This window comes from Schistocerca cancellata, chromosome 1, assembly GCF_023864275.1.
Source record: "Schistocerca cancellata isolate TAMUIC-IGC-003103 chromosome 1, iqSchCanc2.1, whole genome shotgun sequence".
Lineage (NCBI taxonomy): Eukaryota > Metazoa > Arthropoda > Insecta > Orthoptera > Acrididae > Schistocerca > Schistocerca cancellata.
Genome location: NC_064626.1, coordinates 117,452,668 through 117,468,575, shown reverse-complemented (window position 1 = coordinate 117,468,575; position 15,908 = coordinate 117,452,668). Strand labels below are relative to the sequence as shown.

The window sequence follows — 15,908 nt, the reverse complement described above, 5'->3', positions numbered from 1 at the left end:
CGCCGTTTCTATAGATACAGAGTGCCATTGCTTACTGGGAACAGTTAAGGAACCATAGTACAATATCTTGTTGTGAAACTGTCTACTTTTCTCACTTGTGGCCGAGAAAACTGAAACCCTCTCACCTTGGGCTGGAAGAATTAAAGATCATGACTGGGATTACATACATTGACTCGTGAAGTAATACAAAATTATTTCACTCTTCATTGTATTTGTTTCTCTACAAAATGTGCGTTCTATTGCTATAATTCTATGTGTAGGTAAAAATTGGGTATTGAAAGAAAATTCCCGTGAACAGGGGCGTGAAGATATGGTTCCGCTTTTACAGCATTTACACATAGCAGCGTCATGGATCTACGAGAATTTTGCTTGTATGTGTAAGGTTAACATATTTAAGCATAGAACTGAAGTCACAACAATTTTCACCTTTTGAAGACGCTTGTGGTTACCCATATGTCAATTCCCATCTCGTGATTGGCACACATTTTTAAAAATTGCCCGTCCCTTGTGGGGATCGAACCCACGACCTTTGGACTAGAAGTCCAACGCGCTATCCTCTGCGCCAAAGGGACGTTGTGCAAGTGATGGTCTCAGATGTAAGAGATTCTGCAAGACATGACCCGTGCTACATGTCTCGCGTTACTTTTCTGATAGGCTTACTTTCATATTTCTCTGAAGCAATTACATCAAAGACTCATTATTTATGTAACAGACACGATACATCGCTCCGAATCGCTCTGTTTACCATGGCTCTACTGATTGAAACACCTGCGTATTGACAGAGTTGCTCTGTACAATCGTAGTAACACAGTCCTGCTATTAGATTCGCTCACGTGCGCTGCTTACAGATAAATGGGAATTGCGCTCTTTAGAACAGCATCCACTCACAAAGTGGTAAACGACACACTGGGAACACTGTACGATTAGTCACATTTTTTGACTGGTTGACTGCTGTGTCACAGCCGGTCCCCATCATATGTATACACTCCAACGGACGTGTGTGCCCTGTTAGCACATTTACCAGGAACGTTAGCTGCATCACCTCCCTGGCAATTCCATGCCGTGCTCGAAGCGTCAGCCATTGCTTGGTGACAGTGTGCTTCGATGAGAAGTGGACAGATGATGCATCTCTCTCGCCGTCAGTTATAGGCGGGAATCATACTTAATGTAGTTTTCTGCAAGCGTCAGCGGAGCGTCAGACATCTCTGTCTGGTCTTCTCCCTTCATGCATCCACCAAGTCCACTCCTGGCAGTCTCCAGTAAAAGCCCCCTGTGCTGAAGCGAAAATTGCCGCCGTTTCTATAGATACAGAGTGCCATTGCTTACTGGGAACAGTTAAGGAACCATAGTACAATATCTTGTTGTGAAACTGTCTACTTTTCTCACTTGTGGCCGAGAAAACTGAAACCCTCTCACCTTGGGCTGGAAGAATTAAAGATCATGACTGGGATTACATACATTGACTCGTGAAGTAATACAAAATTATTTCACTCTTCATTGTATTTGTTTCTGTACAAAATGTGCGTTCTATTGCTATATTTCTATGTGTAGGTAAAAATTGGGTATTGAAAGAAAATTCCCGTGAACAGGGGCGTGAAGATATGGTTCCGCTTTTACAGCATTTACACATAGCAGCGTCATGGATCTACGAGAATTTTGCTTGTATGTGTAAGGTTAACATATTTAAGCATAGAACTGAAGTCACAACAATTTTCACCTTTTGAAGACGCTTGTGGTTACCCATATGTCAATTCCCATCTCGTGATTGGCACACATTTTTAAAAATTGCCCGTCCCTTGTGGGGATCGAACCCACGACCTTTGGATTAGAAGTCCAACGCGCTATCCTCTGCGCCAAAGGGACGCTGTGCAAGTGATGGTCTCAGATGTAAGAGATTCTGCAAGACATGACCCGTGCTACATGTCTCGCGTTACTTTTCTGATAGGCTTACTTTCATATTTCTCTGAAGCAATTACATCAAAGACTCATTATTTATGTAACAGACACGATACATCGCTCCGAATCGCTCTGTTTACCATGGCTCTACTAATTGAAACACCTGCGTATTGACAGAGTTGCTCTGTACAATCGTAGTAACACAGTCCTGCTATTAGATTCGCTCACGTGCGCTGCTTACAAATAAATGGGAATTGCGCTCTTTAGAACAGCATCCACTCACAAAGTGGTAAACGACACACTGGGAACACTGTACGATTAGTCACATTTTTTGACTTTGGTTGACTGCTGTGTCACAGCCGGTCCCCATCATATGTATACACTCCAACGGACGTGTGTGCCCTGTTAGCACATTTACCAGGAACGTTAGCTGCATCACCTCCCTGGCAATTCCATGCCGTGCTCGAAGCGTCAGCCATTGCTTGGTGACAGTGTGCTTCGATGAGAAGTGGACAGATGATGCATCTCTCTCGCCGTCAGTTATAGGCGGGAATCATACTTAATGTAGTTTTCTGCAAGCGTCAGCGGAGCGTCAGACATCTCTGTCTGGTCTTCTCCCTTCATGCATCCACCAAGTCCACTCCTGGCAGTCTCCAGTAAAAGCCCCCTGTGCTGAAGCGAAAATTGCCGCCGTTTCTATAGATACAGAGTGCCATTGCTTACTGGGAACAGTTAAGGAACCATAGTACAATATCTTGTTGTGAAACTGTCTACTTTTCTCACTTGTGGCCGAGAAAACTGAAACCCTCTCACCTTGGGCTGGAAGAATTAAAGATCATGACTGGGATTACATACATTGACTCGTGAAGTAATACAAAATTATTTCACTCTTCATTGTATTTGTTTCTGTACAAAATGTGCGTTCTATTGCTATATTTCTATGTGTAGGTAAAAATTGGGTATTGAAAGAAAATTCCCGTGAACAGGGGCGTGAAGATATGGTTCCGCTTTTACAGCATTTACACATAGCAGCGTCATGGATCTACGAGAATTTTGCTTGTATGTGTAAGGTTAACATATTTAAGCATAGAACTGAAGTCACAACAATTTTCACCTTTTGAAGACGCTTGTGGTTACCCATATGTCAATTCCCATCTCGTGATTGGCACACATTTTTAAAAATTGCCCGTCCCTTGTGGGGATCGAACCCACGACCTTTGGATTAGAAGTCCAACGCGCTATCCTCTGCGCCAAAGGGACGCTGTGCAAGTGATGGTCTCAGATGTAAGAGATTCTGCAAGACATGACCCGTGCTACATGTCTCGCGTTACTTTTCTGATAGGCTTACTTTCATATTTCTCTGAAGCAATTACATCAAAGACTCATTATTTATGTAACAGACACGATACATCGCTCCGAATCGCTCTGTTTACCATGGCTCTACTGATTGAAACACCTGCGTATTGACAGAGTTGCTCTGTACAATCGTAGTAACACAGTCCTGCTATTAGATTCGCTCACGTGCGCTGCTTACAGATAAATGGGAATTGCGCTCTTTAGAACAGCATCCACTCACAAAGTGGTAAACGACACACTGGGAACACTGTACGATTAGTCACATTTTTTGACTTTGGTTGACTGCTGTGTCACAGCCGGTCCCCATCATATGTATACACTCCAACGGACGTGTGTGCCCTGTTAGCACATTTACCAGGAACGTTAGCTGCATCACCTCCCTGGCAATTCCATGCCGTGCTCGAAGCGTCAGCCATTGCTTGGTGACAGTGTGCTTCGATGAGAAGTGGACAGATGATGCATCTCTCTCGCCGTCAGTTATAGGCGGGAATCATACTTAATGTAGTTTTCTGCAAGCGTCAGCGGAGCGTCAGACATCTCTGTCTGGTCTTCTCCCTTCATGCATCCACCAAGTCCACTCCTGGCAGTCTCCAGTAAAAGCCCCCTGTGCTGAAGCGAAAATTGCCGCCGTTTCTATAGATACAGAGTGCCATTGCTTACTGGGAACAGTTAAGGAACCATAGTACAATATCTTGTTGTGAAACTGTCTACTTTTCTCACTTGTGGCCGAGAAAACTGAAACCCTCTCACCTTGGGCTGGAAGAATTAAAGATCATGACTGGGATTACATACATTGACTCGTGAAGTAATACAAAATTATTTCACTCTTCATTGTATTTGTTTCTGTACAAAATGTGCGTTCTATTGCTATATTTCTATGTGTAGGTAAAAATTGGGTATTGAAAGAAAATTCCCGTGAACAGGGGCGTGAAGATATGGTTCCGCTTTTACAGCATTTACACATAGCAGCGTCATGGATCTACGAGAATTTTGCTTGTATGTGTAAGGTTAACATATTTAAGCATAGAACTGAAGTCACAACAATTTTCACCTTTTGAAGACGCTTGTGGTTACCCATATGTCAATTCCCATCTCGTGATTGGCACACATTTTTAAAAATTGCCCGTCCCTTGTGGGGCTCGAACCCACGACCTTTGGATTAGAAGTCCAACGCGCTATCCTCTGCGCCAAAGGGACGCTGTGCAAGTGATGGTCTCAGATGTAAGAGATTCTGCAAGACATGACCCGTGCTACATGTCTCGCGTTACTTTTCTGATAGGCTTACTTTCATATTTCTCTGAAGCAATTACATCAAAGACTCATTATTTATGTAACAGACACGATACATCGCTCCGAATCGCTCTGTTTACCATGGCTCTACTAATTGAAACACCTGCGTATTGACAGAGTTGCTCTGTACAATCGTAGTAACACAGTCCTGCTATTAGATTCGCTCACGTGCGCTGCTTACAAATAAATGGGAATTGCGCTCTTTAGAACAGCATCCACTCACAAAGTGGTAAACGACACACTGGGAACACTGTACGATTAGTCACATTTTTTGACTTTGGTTGACTGCTGTGTCACAGCCGGCCCCCATCATATGTATACACTCCAACGGACGTGTGTGCCCTGTTAGCACATTTACCAGGAACGTTAGCTGCATCACCTCCCTGGCAATTCCATGCCGTGCTCGAAGCGTCAGCCATTGCTTGGTGACAGTGTGCTTCGATGAGAAGTGGACAGATGATGCATCTCTCTCGCCGTCAGTTATAGGCGGGAATCATACTTAATGTAGTTTTCTGCAAGCGTCAGCGGAGCGTCAGACATCTCTGTCTGGTCTTCTCCCTTCATGCATCCACCAAGTCCACTCCTGGCAGTCTCCAGTAAAAGCCCCCTGTGCTGAAGCGAAAATTGCCGCCGTTTCTATAGATACAGAGTGCCATTGCTTACTGGGAACAGTTAAGGAACCATAGTACAATATCTTGTTGTGAAACTGTCTACTTTTCTCACTTGTGGCCGAGAAAACTGAAACCCTCTCACCTTGGGCTGGAAGAATTAAAGATCATGACTGGGATTACATACATTGACTCGTGAAGTAATACAAAATTATTTCACTCTTCATTGTATTTGTTTCTGTACAAAATGTGCGTTCTATTGCTATATTTCTATGTGTAGGTAAAAATTGGGTATTGAAAGAAAATTCCCGTGAACAGGGGCGTGAAGATATGGTTCCGCTTTTACAGCATTTACACATAGCAGCGTCATGGATCTACGAGAATTTTGCTTGTATGTGTAAGGTTAACATATTTAAGCATAGAACTGAAGTCACAACAATTTTCACCTTTTGAAGACGCTTGTGGTTACCCATATGTCAATTCCCATCTCGTGATTGGCACACATTTTTAAAAATTGCCCGTCCCTTGTGGAGATCGAACCCACGACCTTTGGATTAGAAGTCCAACGCGCTATCCTCTGCGCCAAAGGGACGCTGTGCAAGTGATGGTCTCAGATGTAAGAGATTCTGCAAGACATGACCCGTGCTACATGTCTCGCGTTACTTTTCTGATAGGCTTACTTTCATATTTCTCTGAAGCAATTACATCAAAGACTCATTATTTATGTAACAGACACGATACATCGCTCCGAATCGCTCTGTTTACCATGGCTCTACTGATTGAAACACCTGCGTATTGACAGAGTTGCTCTGTACAATCGTAGTAACACAGTCCTGCTATTAGATTCGCTCACGTGCGCTGCTTACAGATAAATGGGAATTGCGCTCTTTAGAACAGCATCCACTCACAAAGTGGTAAACGACACACTGGGAACACTGTACGATTAGTCACATTTTTTGACTTTGGTTGACTGCTGTGTCACAGCCGGTCCCCATCATATGTATACACTCCAACGGACGTGTGTGCCCTGTTAGCACATTTACCAGGAACGTTAGCTGCATCACCTCCCTGGCAATTCCATGCCGTGCTCGAAGCGTCAGCCATTGCTTGGTGACAGTGTGCTTCGATGAGAAGTGGACAGATGATGCATCTCTCTCGCCGTCAGTTATAGGCGGGAATCATACTTAATGTAGTTTTCTGCAAGCGTCAGCGGAGCGTCAGACATCTCTGTCTGGTCTTCTCCCTTCATGCATCCACCAAGTCCACTCCTGGCAGTCTCCAGTAAAAGCCCCCTGTGCTGAAGCGAAAATTGCCGCCGTTTCTATAGATACAGAGTGCCATTGCTTACTGGGAACAGTTAAGGAACCATAGTACAATATCTTGTTGTGAAACTGTCTACTTTTCTCACTTGTGGCCGAGAAAACTGAAACCCTCTCACCTTGGGCTGGAAGAATTAAAGATCATGACTGGGATTACATACATTGACTCGTGAAGTAATACAAAATTATTTCACTCTTCATTGTATTTGTTTCTGTACAAAATGTGCGTTCTATTGCTATATTTCTATGTGTAGGTAAAAATTGGGTATTGAAAGAAAATTCCCGTGAACAGGGGCGTGAAGATATGGTTCCGCTTTTACAGCATTTACACATAGCAGCGTCATGGATCTACGAGAATTTTGCTTGTATGTGTAAGGTTAACATATTTAAGCATAGAACTGAAGTCACAACAATTTTCACCTTTTGAAGACGCTTGTGGTTACCCATATGTCAATTCCCATCTCGTGATTGGCACACATTTTTAAAAATTGCCCGTCCCTTGTGGGGATCGAACCCACGACCTTTGGATTAGAAGTCCAACGCGCTATCCTCTGCGCCAAAGGGACGCTGTGCAAGTGATGGTCTCAGATGTAAGAGATTCTGCAAGACATGACCCGTGCTACATGTCTCGCGTTACTTTTCTGATAGGCTTACTTTCATATTTCTCTGAAGCAATTACATCAAAGACTCATTATTTATGTAACAGACACGATACATCGCTCCGAATCGCTCTGTTTACCATGGCTCTACTGATTGAAACACCTGCGTATTGACAGAGTTGCTCTGTACAATCGTAGTAACACAGTCCTGCTATTAGATTCGCTCACGTGCGCTGCTTACAGATAAATGGGAATTGCGCTCTTTAGAACAGCATCCACTCACAAAGTGGTAAACGACACACTGGGAACACTGTACGATTAGTCACATTTTTTGACTTTGGTTGACTGCTGTGTCACAGCCGGTCCCCATCATATGTATACACTCCAACGGACGTGTGTGCCCTGTTAGCACATTTACCAGGAACGTTAGCTGCATCACCTCCCTGGCAATTCCATGCCGTGCTCGAAGCGTCAGCCATTGCTTGGTGACAGTGTGCTTCGATGAGAAGTGGACAGATGATGCATCTCTCTCGCCGTCAGTTATAGGCGGGAATCATACTTAATGTAGTTTCCTGCAAGCGTCAGCGGAGCGTCAGACATCTCTGTCTGGTCTTCTCCCTTCATGCATCCACCAAGTCCACTCCTGGCAGTCTCCAGTAAAAGCCCCCTGTGCTGAAGCGAAAATTGCCGCCGTTTCTATAGATACAGAGTGCCATTGCTTACTGGGAACAGTTAAGGAACCATAGTACAATATCTTGTTGTGAAACTGTCTACTTTTCTCACTTGTGGCCGAGAAAACTGAAACCCTCTCACCTTGGGCTGGAAGAATTAAAGATCATGACTTGGATTACATACATTGACTCGTTAAGTAATACAAAATTATTTCACTCTTCATTGTATTTGTTTCTGTACAAAATGTGCGTTCTATTGCTATATTTCTATGTGTAGGTAAAAATTGGGTATTGAAAGAAAATTCCCGTGAACAGGGGCGTGAAGATATGGTTCCGCTTTTACAGCATTTACACATAGCAGCGTCATGGATCTACGAGAATTTTGCTTGTATGTGTAAGGTTAACATATTTAAGCATAGAACTGAAGTCACAACAATTTTCACCTTTTGAAGACGCTTGTGGTTACCCATATGTCAATTCCCATCTCGTGATTGGCACACATTTTTAAAAATTGCCCGTCCCTTGTGGGGATCGAACCCACGACCTTTGGATTAGAAGTCCAACGCGCTATCCTCTGCGCCAAAGGGACGCTGTGCAAGTGATGGTCTCAGATGTAAGAGATTCTGCAAGACATGACCCGTGCTACATGTCTCGCGTTACTTTTCTGATAGGCTTACTTTCATATTTCTCTGAAGCAATTACATCAAAGACTCATTATTTATGTAACAGACACGATACATCGCTCCGAATCGCTCTGTTTACCATGGCTCTACTGATTGAAACACCTGCGTATTGACGGAGTTGCTCTGTACAATCGTAGTAACACAGTCCTGCTATTAGATTCGCTCACGTGCGCTGCTTACAGATAAATGGGAATTGCGCTCTTTAGAACAGCATCCACTCACAAAGTGGTAAACGACACACTGGGAACACTGTACGATTAGTCACATTTTTTGACTTTGGTTGACTGCTGTGTCACAGCCGGTCCCCATCATATGTATACACTCCAACGGACGTGTGTGCCCTGTTAGCACATTTACCAGGAACGTTAGCTGCATCACCTCCCTGGCAATTCCATGCCGTGCTCGAAGCGTCAGCCATTGCTTGGTGACAGTGTGCTTCGATGAGAAGTGGACAGATGATGCATCTCTCTCGCCGTCAGTTATAGGCGGGAATCATACTTAATGTAGTTTTCTGCAAGCGTCAGCGGAGCGTCAGACATCTCTGTCTGGTCTTCTCCCTTCATGCATCCACCAAGTCCACTCCTGGCAGTCTCCAGTAAAAGCCCCCTGTGCTGAAGCGAAAATTGCCGCCGTTTCTATAGATACAGAGTGCCATTGCTTACTGGGAACAGTTAAGGAACCATAGTACAATATCTTGTTGTGAAACTGTCTACTTTTCTCACTTGTGGCCGAGAAAACTGAAACCCTCTCACCTTGGGCTGGAAGAATTAAAGATCATGACTGGGATTACATACATTGACTCGTGAAGTAATACAAAATTATTTCACTCTTCATTGTATTTGTTTCTGTACAAAATGTGCGTTCTATTGCTATATTTCTATGTGTAGGTAAAAATTGGGTATTGAAAGAAAATTCCCGTGAACAGGGGCGTGAAGATATGGTTCCGCTTTTACAGCATTTACACATAGCAGCGTCATGGATCTACGAGAATTTTGCTTGTATGTGTAAGGTTAACATATTTAAGCATAGAACTGAAGTCACAACAATTTTCACCTTTTGAAGACGCTTGTGGTTACCCATATGTCAATTCCCATCTCATGATTGGCACACATTTTTAAAAATTGCCCGTCCCTTGTGGGGATCGAACCCACGACCTTTGGATTAGAAGTCCAACGCGCTATCCTCTGCGCCAAAGGGACGCTGTGCAAGTGATGGTCTCAGATGTAAGAGATTCTGCAAGACATGACCCGTGCTACATGTCTCGCGTTACTTTTCTGATAGGCTTACTTTCATATTTCTCTGAAGCAATTACATCAAAGACTCATTATTTATGTAACAGACACGATACATCGCTCCGAATCGCTCTGTTTACCATGGCTCTACTGATTGAAACACCTGCGTATTGACAGAGTTGCTCTGTACAATCGTAGTAACACAGTCCTGCTATTAGATTCGCTCACGTGCGCTGCTTACAGATAAATGGGAATTGCGCTCTTTAGAACAGCATCCACTCACAAAGTGGTAAACGACACACTGGGAACACTGTACGATTAGTCACATTTTTTGACTTTGGTTGACTGCTGTGTCACAGCCGGTCCCCATCATATGTATACACTCCAACGGACGTGTGTGCCCTGTTAGCACATTTACCAGGAACGTTAGCTGCATCACCTCCCTGGCAATTCCATGCCGTGCTCGAAGCGTCAGCCATTGCTTGGTGACAGTGTGCTTCGATGAGAAGTGGACAGATGATGCATCTCTCTCGCCGTCAGTTATAGGCGGGAATCATACTTAATGTAGTTTTCTGCAAGCGTCAGCGGAGCGTCAGACATCTCTGTCTGGTCTTCTCCCTTCATGCATCCACCAAGTCCACTCCTGGCAGTCTCCAGTAAAAGCCCCCTGTGCTGAAGCGAAAATTGCCGCCGTTTCTATAGATACAGAGTGCCATTGCTTACTGGGAACAGTTAAGGAACCATAGTACAATATCTTGTTGTGAAACTGTCTACTTTTCTCACTTGTGGCCGAGAAAACTGAAACCCTCTCACCTTGGGCTGGAAGAATTAAAGATCATGACTGGGATTACATACATTGACTCGTGAAGTAATACAAAATTATTTCACTCTTCATTGTATTTGTTTCTGTACAAAATGTGCGTTCTATTGCTATATTTCTATGTGTAGGTAAAAATTGGGTATTGAAAGAAAATTCCCGTGAACAGGGGCGTGAAGATATGGTTCCGCTTTTACAGCATTTACACATAGCAGCGTCATGGATCTACGAGAATTTTGCTTGTATGTGTAAGGTTAACATATTTAAGCATAGAACTGAAGTCACAACAATTTTCACCTTTTGAAGACGCTTGTGGTTACCCATATGTCAATTCCCATCTCGTGATTGGCACACATTTTTAAAAATTGCCCGTCCCTTGTGGGGATCGAACCCACGACCTTTGGATTAGAAGTCCAACGCGCTATCCTCTGCGCCAAAGGGACGCTGTGCAAGTGATGGTCTCAGATGTAAGAGATTCTGCAAGACATGACCCGTGCTACATGTCTCGCGTTACTTTTCTGATAGGCTTACTTTCATATTTCTCTGAAGCAATTACATCAAAGACTCATTATTTATGTAACAGACACGATACATCGCTCCGAATCGCTCTGTTTACCATGGCTCTACTGATTGAAACACCTGCGTATTGACAGAGTTGCTCTGTACAATCGTAGTAACACAGTCCTGCTATTAGATTCGCTCACGTGCGCTGCTTACAGATAAATGGGAATTGCGCTCTTTAGAACAGCATCCACTCACAAAGTGGTAAACGACACACTGGGAACACTGTACGATTAGTCACATTTTTTGACTTTGGTTGACTGCTGTGTCACAGCCGGTCCCCATCATATGTATACACTCCAACGGACGTGTGTGCCCTGTTAGCACATTTACCAGGAACGTTAGCTGCATCACCTCCCTGGCAATTCCATGCCGTGCTCGAAGCGTCAGCCATTGCTTGGTGACAGTGTGCTTCGATGAGAAGTGGACAGATGATGCATCTCTCTCGCCGTCAGTTATAGGCGGGAATCATACTTAATGTAGTTTTCTGCAAGCGTCAGCGGAGCGTCAGACATCTCTGTCTGGTCTTCTCCCTTCATGCATCCACCAAGTCCACTCCTGGCAGTCTCCAGTAAAAGCCCCCTGTGCTGAAGCGAAAATTGCCGCCGTTTCTATAGATACAGAGTGCCATTGCTTACTGGGAACAGTTAAGGAACCATAGTACAATATCTTGTTGTGAAACTGTCTACTTTTCTCACTTGTGGCCGAGAAAACTGAAACCCTCTCACCTTGGGCTGGAAGAATTAAAGATCATGACTGGGATTACATACATTGACTCGTGAAGTAATACAAAATTATTTCACTCTTCATTGTATTTGTTTCTGTACAAAATGTGCGTTCTATTGCTATATTTCTATGTGTAGGTAAAAATTGGGTATTGAAAGAAAATTCCCGTGAACAGGGGCGTGAAGATATGGTTCCGCTTTTACAGCATTTACACATAGCAGCGTCATGGATCTACGAGAATTTTGCTTGTATGTGTAAGGTTAACATATTTAAGCATAGAACTGAAGTCACAACAATTTTCACCTTTTGAAGACGCTTGTGGTTACCCATATGTCAATTCCCATCTCGTGATTGGCACACATTTTTAAAAATTGCCCATCCCTTGTGGGGATCGAACCCACGACCTTTGGATTAGAAGTCCAACGCGCTATCCTCTGCGCCAAAGGGACGCTGTGCAGGTGATGGTCTCAGATGTAAGAGATTCTGCAAGACATGACCCGTGCTACATGTCTCGCGTTACTTTTCTGATAGGCTTACTTTCATATTTCTCTGAAGCAATTACATCAAAGACTCATTATTTATGTAACAGACACGATACATCGCTCCGAATCGCTCTGTTTACCATGGCTCTACTGATTGAAACACCTGCGTATTGACAGAGTTGCTCTGTACAATCGTAGTAACACAGTCCTGCTATTAGATTCGCTCACGTGCGCTGCTTACAGATAAATGGGAATTGCGCTCTTTAGAACAGCATCCACTCACAAAGTGGTAAACGACACACTGGGAACACTGTACGATTAGTCACATTTTTTGACTTTGGTTGACTGCTGTGTCACAGCCGGTCCCCATCATATGTATACACTCCAACGGACGTGTGTGCCCTGTTAGCACATTTACCAGGAACGTTAGCTGCATCACCTCCCTGGCAATTCCATGCCGTGCTCGAAGCGTCAGCCATTGCTTGGTGACAGTGTGCTTCGATGAGAAGTGGACAGATGATGCATCTCTCTCGCCGTCAGTTATAGGCGGGAATCATACTTAATGTAGTTTTCTGCAAGCGTCAGCGGAGCGTCAGACATCTCTGTCTGGTCTTCTCCCTTCATGCATCCACCAAGTCCACTCCTGGCAGTCTCCAGTAAAAGCCCCCTGTGCTGAAGCGAAAATTGCCGCCGTTTCTATAGATACAGAGTGCCATTGCTTACTGGGAACAGTTAAGGAACCATAGTACAATATCTTGTTGTGAAACTGTCTACTTTTCTCACTTGTGGCCGAGAAAACTGAAACCCTCTCACCTTGGGCTGGAAGAATTAAAGATCATGACTGGGATTACATACATTGACTCGTGAAGTAATACAAAATTATTTCACTCTTCATTGTATTTGTTTCTGTACAAAATGTGCGTTCTATTGCTATATTTCTATGTGTAGGTAAAAATTGGGTATTGAAAGAAAATTCCCGTGAACAGGGGCGTGAAGATATGGTTCCGCTTTTACAGCATTTACACATAGCAGCGTCATGGATCTACGAGAATTTTGCTTGTATGTGTAAGGTTAACATATTTAAGCATAGAACTGAAGTCACAACAATTTTCACCTTTTGAAGACGCTTGTGGTTACCCATATGTCAATTCCCATCTCGTGATTGGCACACATTTTTAAAAATTGCCCGTCCCTTGTGGGGATCGAACCCACGACCTTTGGATTAGAAGTCCAACGCGCTATCCTCTGCGCCAAAGGGACGCTGTGCAAGTGATGGTCTCAGATGTAAGAGATTCTGCAAGACATGACCCGTGCTACATGTCTCGCGTTACTTTTCTGATAGGCTTACTTTCATATTTCTCTGAAGCAATTACATCAAAGACTCATTATTTATGTAACAGACACGATACATCGCTCCGAATCGCTCTGTTTACCATGGCTCTACTGATTGAAACACCTGCGTATTGACAGAGTTGCTCTGTACAATCGTAGTAACACAGTCCTGCTATTAGATTCGCTCACGTGCGCTGCTTACAGATAAATGGGAATTGCGCTCTTTAGAACAGCATCCACTCACAAAGTGGTAAACGACACACTGGGAACACTGTACGATTAGTCACATTTTTTGACTTTGGTTGACTGCTGTGTCACAGCCGGTCCCCATCATATGTATACACTCCAACGGACGTGTGTGCCCTGTTAGCACATTTACCAGGAACGTTAGCTGCATCACCTCCCTGGCAATTCCATGCCGTGCTCGAAGCGTCAGCCATTGCTTGGTGACAGTGTGCTTCGATGAGAAGTGGACAGATGATGCATCTCTCTCGCCGTCAGTTATAGGCGGGAATCATACTTAATGTAGTTTTCTGCAAGCGTCAGCGGAGCGTCAGACATCTCTGTCTGGTCTTCTCCCTTCATGCATCCACCAAGTCCACTCCTGGCAGTCTCCAGTAAAAGCCCCCTGTGCTGAAGCGAAAATTGCCGCCGTTTCTATAGATACAGAGTGCCATTGCTTACTGGGAACAGTTAAGGAACCATAGTACAATATCTTGTTGTGAAACTGTCTACTTTTCTCACTTGTGGCCGAGAAAACTGAAACCCTCTCACCTTGGGCTGGAAGAATTAAAGATCATGACTGGGATTACATACATTGACTCGTGAAGTAATACAAAATTATTTCACTCTTCATTGTATTTGTTTCTGTACAAAATGTGCGTTCTATTGCTATATTTCTATGTGTAGGTAAAAATTGGGTATTGAAAGAAAATTCCCGTGAACAGGGGCGTGAAGATATGGTTCCGCTTTTACAGCATTTACACATAGCAGCGTCATGGATCTACGAGAATTTTGCTTGTATGTGTAAGGTTAACATATTTAAGCATAGAACTGAAGTCACAACAATTTTCACCTTTTGAAGACGCTTGTGGTTACCCATATGTCAATTCCCATCTCGTGATTGGCACACATTTTTAAAAATTGCCCGTCCCTTGTGGGGATCGAACCCACGACCTTTGGATTAGAAGTCCAACGCGCTATCCTCTGCGCCAAAGGGACGCTGTGCAAGTGATGGTCTCAGATGTAAGAGATTCTGCAAGACATGACCCGTGCTACATGTCTCGCGTTACTTTTCTGATAGGCTTACTTTCATATTTCTCTGAAGCAATTACATCAAAGACTCATTATTTATGTAACAGACACGATACATCGCTCCGAATCGCTCTGTTTACCATGGCTCTACTGATTGAAACACCTGCGTATTGACAGAGTTGCTCTGTACAATCGTAGTAACACAGTCCTGCTATTAGATTCGCTCACGTGCGCTGCTTACAGATAAATGGGAATTGCGCTCTTTAGAACAGCATCCACTCACAAAGTGGTAAACGACACACTGGGAACACTGTACGATTAGTCACATTTTTTGACTTTGGTTGACTGCTGTGTCACAGCCGGTCCCCATCATATGTATACACTCCAACGGACGTGTGTGCCCTGTTAGCACATTTACCAGGAACGTTAGCTGCATCACCTCCCTGGCAATTCCATGCCGTGCTCGAAGCGTCAGCCATTGCTTGGTGACAGTGTGCTTCGATGAGAAGTGGACAGATGATGCATCTCTCTCGCCGTCAGTTATAGGCGGGAATCATACTTAATGTAGTTTTCTGCAAGCGTCAGCGGAGCGTCAGACATCTCTGTCTGGTCTTCTCCCTTCATGCATCCACCAAGTCCACTCCTGGCAGTCTCCAGTAAAAGCCCCCTGTGCTGAAGCGAAAATTGCCGCCGTTTCTATAGATACAGAGTGCCATTGCTTACTGGGAACAGTTAAGGAACCATAGTACAATATCTTGTTGTGAAACTGTCTACTTTTCTCACTTGTGGCCGAGAAAACTGAAACCCTCTCACCTTGGGCTGGAAGAATTAAAGATCATGACTGGGATTACATACATTGACTCGTGAAGTAATACAAAATTATTTCACTCTTCATTGTATTTGTTTCTGTACAAAATGTGCGTTCTATTGCTATATTTCTATGTGTAGGTAAAAATTGGGTATTGAAAGAAAATTCCCGTGAACAGGGGCGTGAAGATATGGTTCCGCTTTTACAGCATTTACACATAGCAGCGTCATGGATCTACGAGAATTTTGCTTGTATGTGTAAGGTTAACATATTT

At 43.8% G+C, this 15,908-nt stretch overlaps 12 non-coding genes across 12 annotated transcripts; all 12 read right to left on the bottom strand.

Moving 5' to 3' along the window:
• Window positions 1-499: 499 nt before the first annotated feature.
• Window positions 500-572, bottom strand: Trnar-ucu (transfer RNA arginine (anticodon UCU)). Its single transcript has one exon. It is a non-coding gene; the product is annotated as a tRNA-Arg (tRNA).
• A 1,218-nt stretch (window positions 573-1,790) lies between these two features.
• Trnar-ucu (transfer RNA arginine (anticodon UCU)) lies at window positions 1,791-1,863 on the bottom strand. The gene has a single exon. It is a non-coding gene; the product is annotated as a tRNA-Arg (tRNA).
• Window positions 1,864-3,083: 1,220 nt separating this feature from the next.
• On the bottom strand, window positions 3,084-3,156 carry Trnar-ucu (transfer RNA arginine (anticodon UCU)). Its single transcript has one exon. It is a non-coding gene; the product is annotated as a tRNA-Arg (tRNA).
• A 1,220-nt stretch (window positions 3,157-4,376) lies between these two features.
• Window positions 4,377-4,449, bottom strand: Trnar-ucu (transfer RNA arginine (anticodon UCU)). Its single transcript has one exon. It is a non-coding gene; the product is annotated as a tRNA-Arg (tRNA).
• Window positions 4,450-5,669: 1,220 nt separating this feature from the next.
• Window positions 5,670-5,742, bottom strand: Trnar-ucu (transfer RNA arginine (anticodon UCU)). Its single transcript has one exon. It is a non-coding gene; the product is annotated as a tRNA-Arg (tRNA).
• Window positions 5,743-6,962: 1,220 nt separating this feature from the next.
• Window positions 6,963-7,035, bottom strand: Trnar-ucu (transfer RNA arginine (anticodon UCU)). Its single transcript has one exon. It is a non-coding gene; the product is annotated as a tRNA-Arg (tRNA).
• Window positions 7,036-8,255: 1,220 nt separating this feature from the next.
• Trnar-ucu (transfer RNA arginine (anticodon UCU)) lies at window positions 8,256-8,328 on the bottom strand. The gene has a single exon. It is a non-coding gene; the product is annotated as a tRNA-Arg (tRNA).
• Window positions 8,329-9,548: 1,220 nt separating this feature from the next.
• Trnar-ucu (transfer RNA arginine (anticodon UCU)) lies at window positions 9,549-9,621 on the bottom strand. Its single transcript has one exon. It is a non-coding gene; the product is annotated as a tRNA-Arg (tRNA).
• Window positions 9,622-10,841: 1,220 nt separating this feature from the next.
• Trnar-ucu (transfer RNA arginine (anticodon UCU)) lies at window positions 10,842-10,914 on the bottom strand. The gene has a single exon. It is a non-coding gene; the product is annotated as a tRNA-Arg (tRNA).
• A 1,220-nt stretch (window positions 10,915-12,134) lies between these two features.
• On the bottom strand, window positions 12,135-12,207 carry Trnar-ucu (transfer RNA arginine (anticodon UCU)). The gene has a single exon. It is a non-coding gene; the product is annotated as a tRNA-Arg (tRNA).
• A 1,220-nt stretch (window positions 12,208-13,427) lies between these two features.
• On the bottom strand, window positions 13,428-13,500 carry Trnar-ucu (transfer RNA arginine (anticodon UCU)). Its single transcript has one exon. It is a non-coding gene; the product is annotated as a tRNA-Arg (tRNA).
• A 1,220-nt stretch (window positions 13,501-14,720) lies between these two features.
• On the bottom strand, window positions 14,721-14,793 carry Trnar-ucu (transfer RNA arginine (anticodon UCU)). The gene has a single exon. It is a non-coding gene; the product is annotated as a tRNA-Arg (tRNA).
• Between the last annotated feature and the right edge of the window lie 1,115 nt (window positions 14,794-15,908).